Source organism: Aegilops tauschii, chromosome 6 (genome assembly GCF_002575655.3).
Source record: "Aegilops tauschii subsp. strangulata cultivar AL8/78 chromosome 6, Aet v6.0, whole genome shotgun sequence".
Classification (NCBI taxonomy): domain Eukaryota; kingdom Viridiplantae; phylum Streptophyta; class Magnoliopsida; order Poales; family Poaceae; genus Aegilops; species Aegilops tauschii.
The window spans coordinates 385,013,974-385,026,257 of record NC_053040.3 but is presented as its reverse complement, the minus strand read 5'-3'; the positions used below and the strand labels follow the sequence as shown (position 1 = coordinate 385,026,257).

General features: G+C 47.1%; 1 long non-coding RNA gene across 1 annotated transcript; it reads right to left on the bottom strand.

Annotated features, from left to right (window-relative positions):
- Positions 1 to 7,985: 7,985 nt before the first annotated feature.
- LOC141026015 (uncharacterized) lies at positions 7,986 to 11,763 on the bottom strand. Its single transcript, XR_012187962.1, has 2 exons — positions 9,493 to 11,763; positions 7,986 to 8,253 (listed from the first exon to the last, which is right to left on the bottom strand). It is a non-coding gene; the product is annotated as an uncharacterized lncRNA (long non-coding RNA).
- Between the last annotated feature and the right edge of the window lie 521 nt (positions 11,764 to 12,284).

Genomic DNA, 12,284 nt, shown 5'->3' with positions numbered 1-12,284 from the left:
TGCAACCAAATTTTAATTTGTCAAAACCATGTTCAAGTAGATTAACTGGAAAGAGGGGTTCGAGACGAAGATTTTGGCATTGGTTTCACTGGATTTGGGTAAGCGAGCAAAAAGTTACAAGGGTTTGAAGATCAGGGGCTAATCTGTAATAAAAATAATCACGGATAGGTCCCTGGCCGAAAGTAAAATAAAAAGAAAAGACTAACGAATGAACGATCTCTATCAGGGACAAACGGACGAACGCTTTCGCTAACAGTGACGTTCGGGTGAACGTTCACTAATTAGCGAAACCGAAAAAAGCCAAACTGAACCGATCTAACAAAAAAAATCGGGGCGACGGTTTTGTCGATTTTTACCGATTCAACGAAAAAAACCGGCGGCAGCGAGATCCTTCGAGATCCGGCGGCGGCGGGCAACAGCGGGGCGGCGGCAAGAGACGGCGGCAACGCGGACTTGCGGCGGCGGCGGTGGTTGCGGGCGGCGGGATGGAGGACAGGCGGCGGCTCCGGCGCCTTATAAACAGGGGGCCGACGCGAGCGAGAGTCTGGCTCGAACTCTCCTCAACGTCCGTGCGGCGCACGGCGGGAGGAAGGCGGCGCGCGGGAGTTAGGCCGGCTGGGTTTCAGCCCAGTCGGTCCGGAACTTTTTTTAAATAAATTCCACCGAAGAAAATCCTAATAAAATATAAAAAAAATTGTAAAAATACCAAAAACCTTTTTTTCCCGTCTAAATAAAATATTTAGAATGAAGTGAACATTTTTCTGGCCTAAAATGCAATTTTCAAAAATGCATATTTTTCTAATTCAAATAAAATAGCAAATAAAATCCAAATAAAATAATTATTTGATTTTTAAATTTTTCCTCCAATATTCCTCTCTTTTTGAAGAAGTCATATTATCTTCTCTCTTTTATTTTTAATATTAGAAATATTCGAAGAGAAAAATATTAAAACCAAATTGATCCTCTTTTCAAATTTGAGAAAATTCAAATATGAAAATTTATGAAATCCCCAACTCTCTCCTTGGGTCCTTGAGTTGCTTAAGATTTCTAGGATCACAACCAAAATGCAGATAAAATATGTTATGCATATGATGACCTATGTATTACATCCAAATTGAAATTTTGGGATGTTACAAACCTACCCCCCTTAAGATGAATCTCGCCCTCGAGATTCGGGTTGGCTAGAGAATAGGTGCGGGTGGTCTTTCCATAGGTATTCTTCTCACTCCCGGGTGGCTTCATCCTCGGTATGGTGGCTCCACTGAACTTTGCAAAACTTGATAACCTTGCCGCGGGTAACTCGGCTGGCAAACTCAAGAATCTTGACGGGTTTCTCCTCGTAGGTTAGGTCACTATCCAACTGAATTGCTTCCAGGGGCACTGTATCTCTCAGAGGAATATTGGCCATCTCTGCATGGCACTTCTTCAACTGGGAAATGTGAAACACATCATGAACTCCTGACAGTCCTTCCGGTAACTCCAACTTGTAGGCAACTTCTCCCATACGTTCCAGAACTCGTTATGGTCCTACAAATCTCGGGGCTAACTTTCCCTTAACTCCAAATCGTTTAACTCCTCGGAGTGGTGACACATGGAGATATGCTCTGTCTCCAATGTCATAGACTACCTCCTTGCATTTAGTATCGGCGTAACTCTTCTGCCTGGACTGAGCTACCTTCAGTCTATCTCGAATCAACTTAACCTTCTCTTCAGACTCCTTAATTAGATCCGGTCCAAACAACTGACGTTCTCCAACTTCATCCCACATCAACGGTGTCCTGCACCTTCTTCCATACAAAGCTTCGAAAGGTGCCATCTTCAAACTAGCTTGATAACTGTTGTTGTATGAGAACTCCGCGTAAGGTAGATTATCATCCCAACTAGATCCATAATCTAGCGCACAAGCTCTCAACATGTCCTCCAGAATCTGATTGACTCTCTCGGTCTGTCCGTCTGTCTGCGGATGAAAGGCTGTACTGAACTCTAGCCTAGTACCCAAAGTCTGGTGCAACTGATTCCAAAACTTCAAGGTAAACTGTGTTCCTCTATCTGATACGATGGTCCTCGGAACTCCATGCAGACATACGATCCTGGTCATATATATCTTGGCCAACTTCGCGCTTGTATACGTGGTTTTTACTGGGATAAAGTGAGCCACCTTGGTCAAGCGATCAACTACTACCCAGATAGAATCATATCCCGATCGGGTCCTGGGTAATCCGGTGATGAAATCCATGCCAAGCTTGTCCCACTTCCATTTGGGTATCGGCATAGGCTGTAGTAATCCGGCTGGCTTCTGATGTTCCGCCTTCACTCTCTGACATACATCACATACGGCTACATACTCGGCAATATCCTTCTTCATACCTGTCCACCAGAAACGCTCCTTTAAATCCAAGTACATCTTGGTGTTTCCGGGGTGTATCGAATATGGCGAATCGTGAGCCTCCTGAAGTATTATCTTCCTGATCTCTGCATTATTGGGTACATATACACGGTCCTCAAACCATAAGGTTTCGTGCTCATCCTCGCGAAAACCCTTGTCTTTTCCTTTGCTCATCTTCTCCTTTATCTCAGTGATTTCTTTGTCATCCTTCTGAGCTTCTCGAATCTTTCCCAATAATGTTGACTGAACCTCCATGGCAGCAACAAAACCTCTTGGAACTATCTCCAAATGAAGTTCCTTGAGATCGTCAACTAACTCCTGTGGTAATCCTCCGCTTATGAGGGTATTGACATAACTCTTCCGGCTCAAAGCGTCTGCTACAACATTGGCCTTTCCTAGATGATAGTGCAACTTTATATCATAATCCTTTATAAGCTCCAACCATCTCCTTTGCCTGAGATTCAGCTCCTTCTGAGTGAAAATGTACTTCAAACTCTTGTGATCCGTGTACACATCACAACTTTTTCCAATAAGAAAATGTCTCCAGGTCTTGAGCGCATGCACTACGGCTGCTAACTCCAAATCATGTGTGGCATAATTCAACTCATGGGGTCGAAGCTAACGTGAGGCATATGAAACAACTCTTCCGTCCTGCATAAGTACACCTCCAAGTCCTTGGCGAGAAGCGTCGCAATACACTTGGAAATCCTTGCGTATATCCGGAAGAATTAGCACTGGGGCTGTAACCAAACGTTTCTTCAACTCCTGAAAACTAGCCTCACATTCTTCCGTCCATTTGAACTTGGTGTCCTTCTTCAACAACTCCGTCATTGGCTTCGCAATCTTGGAAAATTCTCAATGAATCTCCGCTAATATCCCGCGAGTCCAAGAAAACTATGGATCTCCCCAACTGAGGTTGGGGCCAACCACTCAGTGACTGACTGAACCTTGGTAGGGTCTACTGCTATACCTTCTCCTGATATAACATGTCCAAGGAACCCAACTTCCTTGAACCAAAACTCACATTTGCTGAACTTGGCATATAGCTGGTGTTCCCTGAGCTTCTCGAGAACTAAACGCAAATGCTCCTTGTGCTCCTCTTCATTCTTCGAGTATACCAAAATATCATCAAGGAACACCACAACAAACTTATCCAGGAACTGCATGAACACCTTGTTCATCATGCTCATGAAATAGGCAGGGGCACTAGTCAATCCAAATGACATAACCGTGTACTCATATAGCCCGTACCTTATGGTGAAAGCTATCTTAGGTATATCATGTTCTCGGATCTTCAGTTGGTGGTATCCTGATCGCAGATCGATCCTGGAGAATACTTTAGCTCCTTGCAGCTGGCGAACAAATCATTGATCATCGGTAGTGGGTACTTGTTCTTGATTGTCACCTTGTTCAACGCATGATAATCAACAACCATCCTCAAGGATCCATCCTTCTTCTCAACCAAGAGCACTGGGGCTCCCCACGGTGATGAACTTGGTCGAATGTACCCTTTCTCCAATAACTCCTTAATCTGCTTCGTAATTTCCTCCAGATCATTTTTGGGCATCTGGTACGGCCTCTTTGACATTGGTTCGGTACCTGGCAACAACTCTATCAAAAACTATATATCTCGGTCTGGCGGCATGCCTGGTAGTTCCTCTGGAAATACATCCGGGTAATCCTTCACAACGGGCACTTCCTCCTGAACAACTCCTGAGAGCGAGTCGACTTGGGTCCTCTTTGGCGCATGCCGAGACACATACTTGATCTGTTTACCCTCTAGGGTGGTGAGCAGAATTGACTTACTGGCGCAATCGATGTTTCCCCCATACATCGATAGCCAATCCATGCCTAGTATCACATCTAATCCTTGTGACTCCAGAATTTTACTTCCCTTGTCCATACTTCCTTTTGCGGCTCTCTATCTGCTGCTACTTCCCTTCAATCATAAGAGCCATGTCTACCAATTCCTGGTAGTTAGCAAATGTGGCTACCATCAATTGCATACTCAGCTCATCATTCAGCCCTTCCATAAATTTCTCCTGCTTCGTGGCATCTGTGGCCACATCATCTGGGGCATAGCGAGCTAACTTGCTGAACTCATCCACGTACTGCCCCACAATACGATTTCCCTGGCATAAGTTGCGAAACTCACGCTTCTTCATGCTCATAGCTCCAGTTGAGACATGTGTAGTGCGGAATGCTTGCTGAAACTGATCCCAAGTGACATTGGCTATGGGGAAAGTGGTTGTATAATTCTCCCACCATGAGGCTGTGGGTCCATCCAGTTGGTGTGCAGCAAAGCGCATCTTCTCAGCATCTGTGCAACCTGCGGTGGTCAACTCCCTTCCAATCCTGCGTAGCCAGTCATCAGCAACAATCGGCTCAGTGCTGCTGGAAAACACCGGCGGATTCAACCTCAGAAAATGGGCTAAGTTGTCAACTGGAGGTGGTGGCGGTGGTTGTTGTTGTTGTCGTTGTTGTTGTTGTTCTTGTTGTTGTTGTTGTTGTTGTTGTTGTTGTTGAAGGAAATATGCCCTAGAGGCAATAATAAAGTATTATTTATTTCCTTATATCATGATAAATGTTTATTATTCATGCTAGAATTGTATTAACCGGAAACATAATACATGTGTGAATACATAGACAAACAGAGTGTCACTAGTATGCCTCTACTTGACTAGCTCGTTAATCAAAGATGGTTATGTTTCCTAGGCATAGACATGAGTTGTCATTTGATTAACGGGATCACCTCATTAGGAGAATGACGTGATTGACTTGACCCATTCCGTTAGCGTAGCACTCGATCATTTAGTATGTTGCTATTGCTTTCTTCATGACTTATACATGTTCCTATGACTATGAGATTATGCAACTCCCGTTTACCGGAGGAACACTTTGTGTGCTACCAAATGTCACAACGTAAATGGGTGATTATAAAGGTGCTCTACAGGTGTCTCCAAAGGTACTTGTTGGGTTGGCGTATTTTGAGATTAGGATTTGTCACTCCGATTGTCGGAGAGGTATCTCTGGGCCCACTCGGTAATGCACATCACTATAAGCCTTGCAAGCATAGTGACTAATGAGTTAGTTGCGGGATGATGTGTTACGGAATGAGTAAAGAGACTTGCCGGTAACGAGATTGAACTAGGTATCGAGATACCGACGATCAAATCTCGGGCAAGTAACATACCGGTGACAAAGGGAACAACGTATGTTGTTATGCGGTCTGACCGATAAAGATCTTCGTAGAATATGTGGGAGCCAATATGGGCATCCAGGTCCCACTATTGGTTATTGACCGGAGACGTGTCTCGGTCATGTCTACATAGTTCTCGAACCCGTAGGGTCCGCACGCTTAACGTTATGATGACAGTTTTATTGAGTTTTGATGTACCGAAGGAGTTCGGAGTCCCGGATGAGATCGGGGATATGACGAGGAGTCTCGAAATGGTCGAGATGTAAAAATCGATATATTGGACGACTATATTCGGACTTCGGAAAGGTTCCGAGTGATTCGGGTATTTTTCGGAGTACCGGAGAGTTACGGGAATACGTATTGGGCCTTATTGGGCCATACGGGAAAGAAGGAAAAGGGCCTCAAAGGTGGCCGCACCCCTCCCCATGGTCTGGTCCGAATTGGACTAGGGAAGGGGGGCGCACCCTTCCTTCTTTCTCCTTCCCCCTTCCCTTCTCCTACTCCCACAAGGAAAGGAGGAGTCCTACTCCCGGTGGGAGTAGGACTCCCCCCTATGGCGCGCCTCTCCCCTTGGCCAGCTGCCTCCCCCTTGCTCCTTTATATACGGGAGCAGGGGGGCACCCCAGAGACACAACAATTGATCCTTGAGATCTCTTAGCCGTGTGTGGTGCCCCCCTCCACCATATTACACCTCGATAATACCGTTGCGGAGCTTAGGCGAAGCCCTGCGTCGGTGGAACATCATCATCGTCACCACGCCGTCGTGCTGACAAAACTCTCCCTCAACACTCGGCTGGATCGGAGTTCGAGGGACGTCATCGAGCTGAACGTGTGTAGAACTCGGAGGTGCCGTACGTTCGGTACTTGATCGGTCGGATCATGAAGACGTACGACTACATCAACCGCGTTGTGATAACGCTTCCGCTGTCGGTCTACGAGGGTACGTGGACAACACTCTCCCCTCTCGTTGCTATGCATCACCATGATCTTGCGTGTGCGTAGGAAATTTTTTGAAATTACTACGTTCCCCAACAGTGGCATCCGAGCCTGGTTTTATGCGTTGATGCTATGCACGAGTAGAACACAAGTGAGTTGTGGGCGATATAAGTCATACTGCTTACCAGCATGTCATACTTTGGTTCAGCGGTATTGTGAGATGAAGCGGCCCGGACCGACATTACGCGTACGCTTACGGGAGACTGGTTTCACCGTTGCAAGCACTCGTTGCTTAAAGGTGACCGGCGGGTGTCTGTCTCTCTCACTTTAGTTGAACCGAGTGTGGCTACGCCCGGTCCTTGCGAAGGTTAAAACAACACCAACTTGACAAACTATCGTTGTGGTTTTGATGCGTAGGTAAGAACAGTTCTTGCTAAGCCCGTAGCAGCCACGTAAAATATGCAACAACAAAGTAGAGGACGTCTAACTTGTTTTTGCAGGGCATGTTGTGATGTGATATGGTCAAGACATGATGTGATATAATGTGTTGTATGAGATGATCATGTTTTGTAACCGAGTTATCGGCAACTGGCAGGAGCCATATGGTTGTCGCTTTATTGTATGAGATGCAATCGCCATGTAATAGTTTTACTTTATCACTAAGCGGTAGCGATAGTCGTAAAAGCAATAAGTTGGCGAGACGACAACGATACTACGATGGAGATCAAGGTGTCGCGCCGGTGATGATGGTGATCATGACGGTGCTTCGGAGATGGAGATCACAAGCACAAGATGATGATGGCCATATCATATCACTTATATTGATTGCATGTGATGTTAATCCTTTATGCATCTTATCTTGCTTTGTTTGACGGTAGCATTATAAGATGATCCTTCACTAAATTATCAAAGTATAAGTGTTCTCCCTGAGTATGCACCGTTGCGAAAGTTCTTCGTGCTGAGACACCACGTGATGATCGGGTGTGATAGGCTCTACGTTCAAATACAACGGGTGCAAAACAGTTGCACACGCGGAATACTCAGGTTAAACTTGACGAGCCTAGCATATAACAGATATGGCCTCGGAACACGGAGACCGAAAGGTCGAGCGTGAATCATATAGTAGATATGATCAACATAGTGATGTTCACCATTGAAACTACTCCATCTCACGTGATGATCGGACATGGTTTAGTTGATATGGATCACGTGATCACTTAGAGGATTAGAGGGATGTCTATCTAAGTGGGAGTTCTTAAGTAATATGATTAATTGAACTTAAATTTATCATGAACTTAGTCCTGATAGTATTTTGCAAATTATGTTGTAGATCAATAGCTCGCGTTGTTGCTTCCCTGTAACGCCCACGATGCGGCTATATCTCCCACGTGTCGAGGCACGACTTAGAGGCATAACCGCATTGTGGTTTTGTCGCAAGAAGGGTCATCTTCACACAATCCCATGTAATGAACAAGAATGGGATAAAGAGTTGGCTTACAATCGCCACTTCACACAATACATAAATAATCATACATCATTCAAGATACACACATAGGTCCGACTACGGAACCCAAAAGAAAAGAAGACAACCCAACTGCTAGATCCCTGATCGTCCCAACTGGGCTCCACTACTAATCAATAAGAAAAGAAACAACACAACGGACAAGATCTTCATCGAGCTCCCACTTGAGCTCGGTTGCGTCACCTGCACTGGCATCGTCGGCACCTGCAACTGTTTTGGAAGTATCTGTGAGTCACGAGGACTCAGCAATCTCACACCCGCGAGATCAAGACTATTTAAGCTTAAAGGAAAGGATGGGGTAGTGAGGTGGAGCTGCAGCAAGCACTAAGCTTATATGGTGGCTAACATACGCAAATGAGAGCGAGAAGAGAAGCAACGGAACGGTCGTGAACTAGCAATGATCAAGATGTGATCCTGAACTCCTACTTACGTCATTCATAACTCAAACCGTGTTCGCTTCCCGGACTCCGCCGAGAAGAGACCATCACGGCTACACACGCGGTTGATGCGTTTTAATTAAGGTCAAGTGTCAAGTTCTCTACAACCGGACGTTAACAAATTCCCATCTGCCTCATAACCGCGGGCACGGCTTTCGAAAGATAATACCCTGCAGGGGTGTCCCAACTTAGCCCATTATAAGCTCTCACGGTCAACGAAGGATAAACCTTCTCCCGGAACGACCCGATCAGTCTCGGAATCCCGGTTTACAAGACATTCCGACAATGGTAAAACAAGACCAGCAAAGCCGCCCGGTGTGCCGACAAATCCCGATAGGAGCTGCACATATCTCGTTCTCAGGGCAACACCGGATGATACATCCTACGAGTAAAACCAGACCTCGAGTTTCCACGAGGGGGCCCCGCAGTCTACTCAGTTCGGACCAACACTCGAAGGAGCACTGGCCCGGGGGGGGTTAAAATAAGATGACCCTTGAGTCTGCAGAACCCAAGTAAAAAGGGGATAGGTGGTAGCAGATGGTAAAACCAAGGTTGGGCCTTGCTGGAGGAGTTTTATCCAAAGCGAACTGTCAAGGGGGTCCCATAAATCACCCAACCGCGTAAGGAACGCAAAATCAAGGAACATAACACCGGTATGACGGAAACTAGGGCGGCAAGAGTGGAACAAAACACCAGGCATAAGGCCGAGCCTTCCACCCTTTACCAAGATATATAGATGCATTAATTAAATAAGAGATATTGTGATATCCCAACATATCCATGTTCCGACATGAAACAAACTTCAACTTCACCTGCAACTAGCAACGCTATAAGAGGGGCTGAGCAAAAGCGGTAACATAGCCAAACAACGGTTTGCTAGGAAGGGATGGTTAGGGCTGACATGGCTAAAATGGGAGACATGATATAGCAAGTGATAGGTAGCGAGCATGGCAATAGAGCGATCAACTAGCATAGCAAAGATAGAAGTGATTTCGAGGGGTGGTCATCTTGCCTAAAATCCCGCAAAGAAGAAGAACGAGTCCATGAAGAAGACAAACGGACGTAGACGAAGGAATCCTCACAACTCCGGAACGAAACCGAAGGTAACGAGAGAAGCAAACCGGAAAGAAACAAACAACATAGTAAACAACCACCACATACACATGGCATGATGCAAAAACAAATATGATGCATGTCCGGTTTAATGAGGCATGGCATGGCAAAGTGCAACAAACAATACTACAAATTAAGTGGAGTTCAATATGCAACGAGTTGCATATTGACGAAACACCACATCAACTATTTAGTTCTCTCTTGGTTATGTACCCAACAATGTTAAATGTTGTTAACCATGGCAAGAGGTGAAGCATAAGGAAACTACCTATTTAAGCAAGTTAAATGAGGCCGGAAACAAACAACAACAATTCCAGAAAATCCTCATGTCCATATATTGGGATTGGTACTGTTCTTCCATAAACGCAATTTTAATATTGTTAAACAGCAAAATGAAGTGCACCAAGTTAAACTAGGCATTTTCCTACCCCAATTACATATAAAGTTTATTAAAATCCGAGCTACGGTTAATTAGTTATGAATTAAATCATTTTAGCATGTTATTTAAGCAAATTTAATCAAACAACATTTTAAACAATTTTAACATGGGTGAAAGTGGCATATTATTAAACTACACAAAATTCTAAGCATTTTACATATTTAGTTTGTTTTAATACGATGCACGGTTGTGGAGTTATTAAATGCATGAAGTGCAAGGGTTTTTCTGTAAAACAGTCGTTCTCTGGATAAATAGCAAATTGCAGAACTGGGAAAAAACATGGTACGGGCCGCATCTGACTAGCCCAATAGAGGTAAAGGCCAGGGGCGCTGCTCACCCTGGGCCTTGGGCCGGTCGGTGGAGTAGAAGGGCTGGAAGGGGCGCTGGATCGAACGAGGAGGCCAGATCGGGTCAACGCAGCGAGCAAAGGCGCGGGACGAGCCGCTGGTTGACGCGGTCAACGCGAGCACCTACGCCTGTGGATGAAGAAGGCAGCAGCGGTGCAGCGGCAGGAAACAGGGGCAACGGCGGCGGCTTGGCGCTGGACTCGGCGCGGGCGTCTCGCGGCGAGATCCGAAGAGGGGACTTGGCGGAGCGAGGGCGCACGGGAACTGGCCGGATCTGAGGCCAGGGCGGCGGCTTGGGGAGGCGGACGAAGCACTCGTTCGTCTCGCACGAGCGGGAGCGGTGGCAGCAGAAGTGCAGGGGAAGCAGGGGAGCGGCTGCAGCAGGACTTGGCGGCGCCGGCGGCAGGGGAGGCATGGACCTTTCCGGATCCAGGCGATGCAGAGGGTTGGGGAGGTGCGTCGACAGCTCGGCGTCCTCCGGGCGCTGCATCGGGAAGCCAAGAGAGAGGGAGACGTGAGACAGAGAAGGTGAAGGGGAAAAACACAGGAGCGGCGACAGGGCGTCTCACCGGGCAAGGAGGAGCTCCGGCGACGGGCATCGCAGGAGGTCCGGGACGGGGCACCGGCGTCCAGATCCGGCTGGACCTCAGCGCAGGCGGTTCCGTGGCCGGTCGAAGAAGAAGCAGGCGGCAGGAACTTGGAGTGTAGGCGATGGAATGGAGCAGAGCTTGGGGCAGTCGACGCAGACAAGGGAAGCGACGGGACTTCGGCGCGGCAGGGAGCTCGGCGGACGGGGTTGAGCTGGAGGAGCTCGGTGCATCAGGTGCGGGACGCGCGAACAACGACGAGGATGCAGGGGAGGCCCGGGCAGCGCGTGGGGCTGCTGCTGCTGGCCGACGGCCACCGGTGCGAGGATGGGTGCCCTCGGCGCTTGGGCAGAGGAGAGGTTGGATCGATGGATTTGGAAGTCTCGGTGGTGGCTTGTTGGGAGGAGATCCCGAGGTGGGAGATGAGTGCGGCGGCGGTGGCAGGGACAAATCCCCTAGAATTTAGGGTTGGTCTATTTAAGTAGGTAGGGGATTGGGGAGGGGTTACTCGGTCCGTCCAATCATAATCGGGCGGTCGAGAAAATTAGATAGGGAGTCCAAATAAGAAAACGGAGATGTTTTGTAGATGTTAGGGGATGATCCGGACTCAACGGTCACAACAGTCCGGCTCGGGTTCGGGGAAGTTTTCGGACGCACGCCAGAGGGGGTCGATGGTTGTGCAGAGAGGGTCAAACGGTCAGACAAGAGAGAATCGAGAATTCGGTTGGTCTCAGAACGGTCAACGAACGCAGGGGGGGACGCGGCAACTACGAGCGGATGCAAGTTTTTAAAACATGGCGACAACGAAGTGCCTATGCAATGCAAATGATGCGATGATGAATGCAACACACAAATAAAACACAGCTGACTCGCCAAACAAGGAAGGCAATCGGAGCGTCGGTCTCGGGCGTTACAACACTCCACCACTACGAGAGGATCTCGTCCCGAGATCTAGGATTGCACCGGAGAGGAACGGAAGAGGAAGAGAAGAGGTAAAACTAATTGCTTCTATGACAAACGAGTGAAACCAAAGAACCTTGAGAGGTTGCAAAGCTTGAGGAAATGACACAACGGAGATGAACAAAATTTAGAACACTCCGTTTAGCAAGAGGAACAAGGAACATTGCGAGAACCTTTGTAGGTTGAAGAATATGAAACGAGAGCTTAACGGATCAAAAGGAATAAGACAGCACACCGGTAGAAAAGAGAGACAAGGAACACCATGTGAACCTTGAGGTTAATTGACACGATAGATATTTAAACCACTCCGGTTAAAACAAGATAGAGAAGGAATAAGAATGATATAATTTGAGCAGCA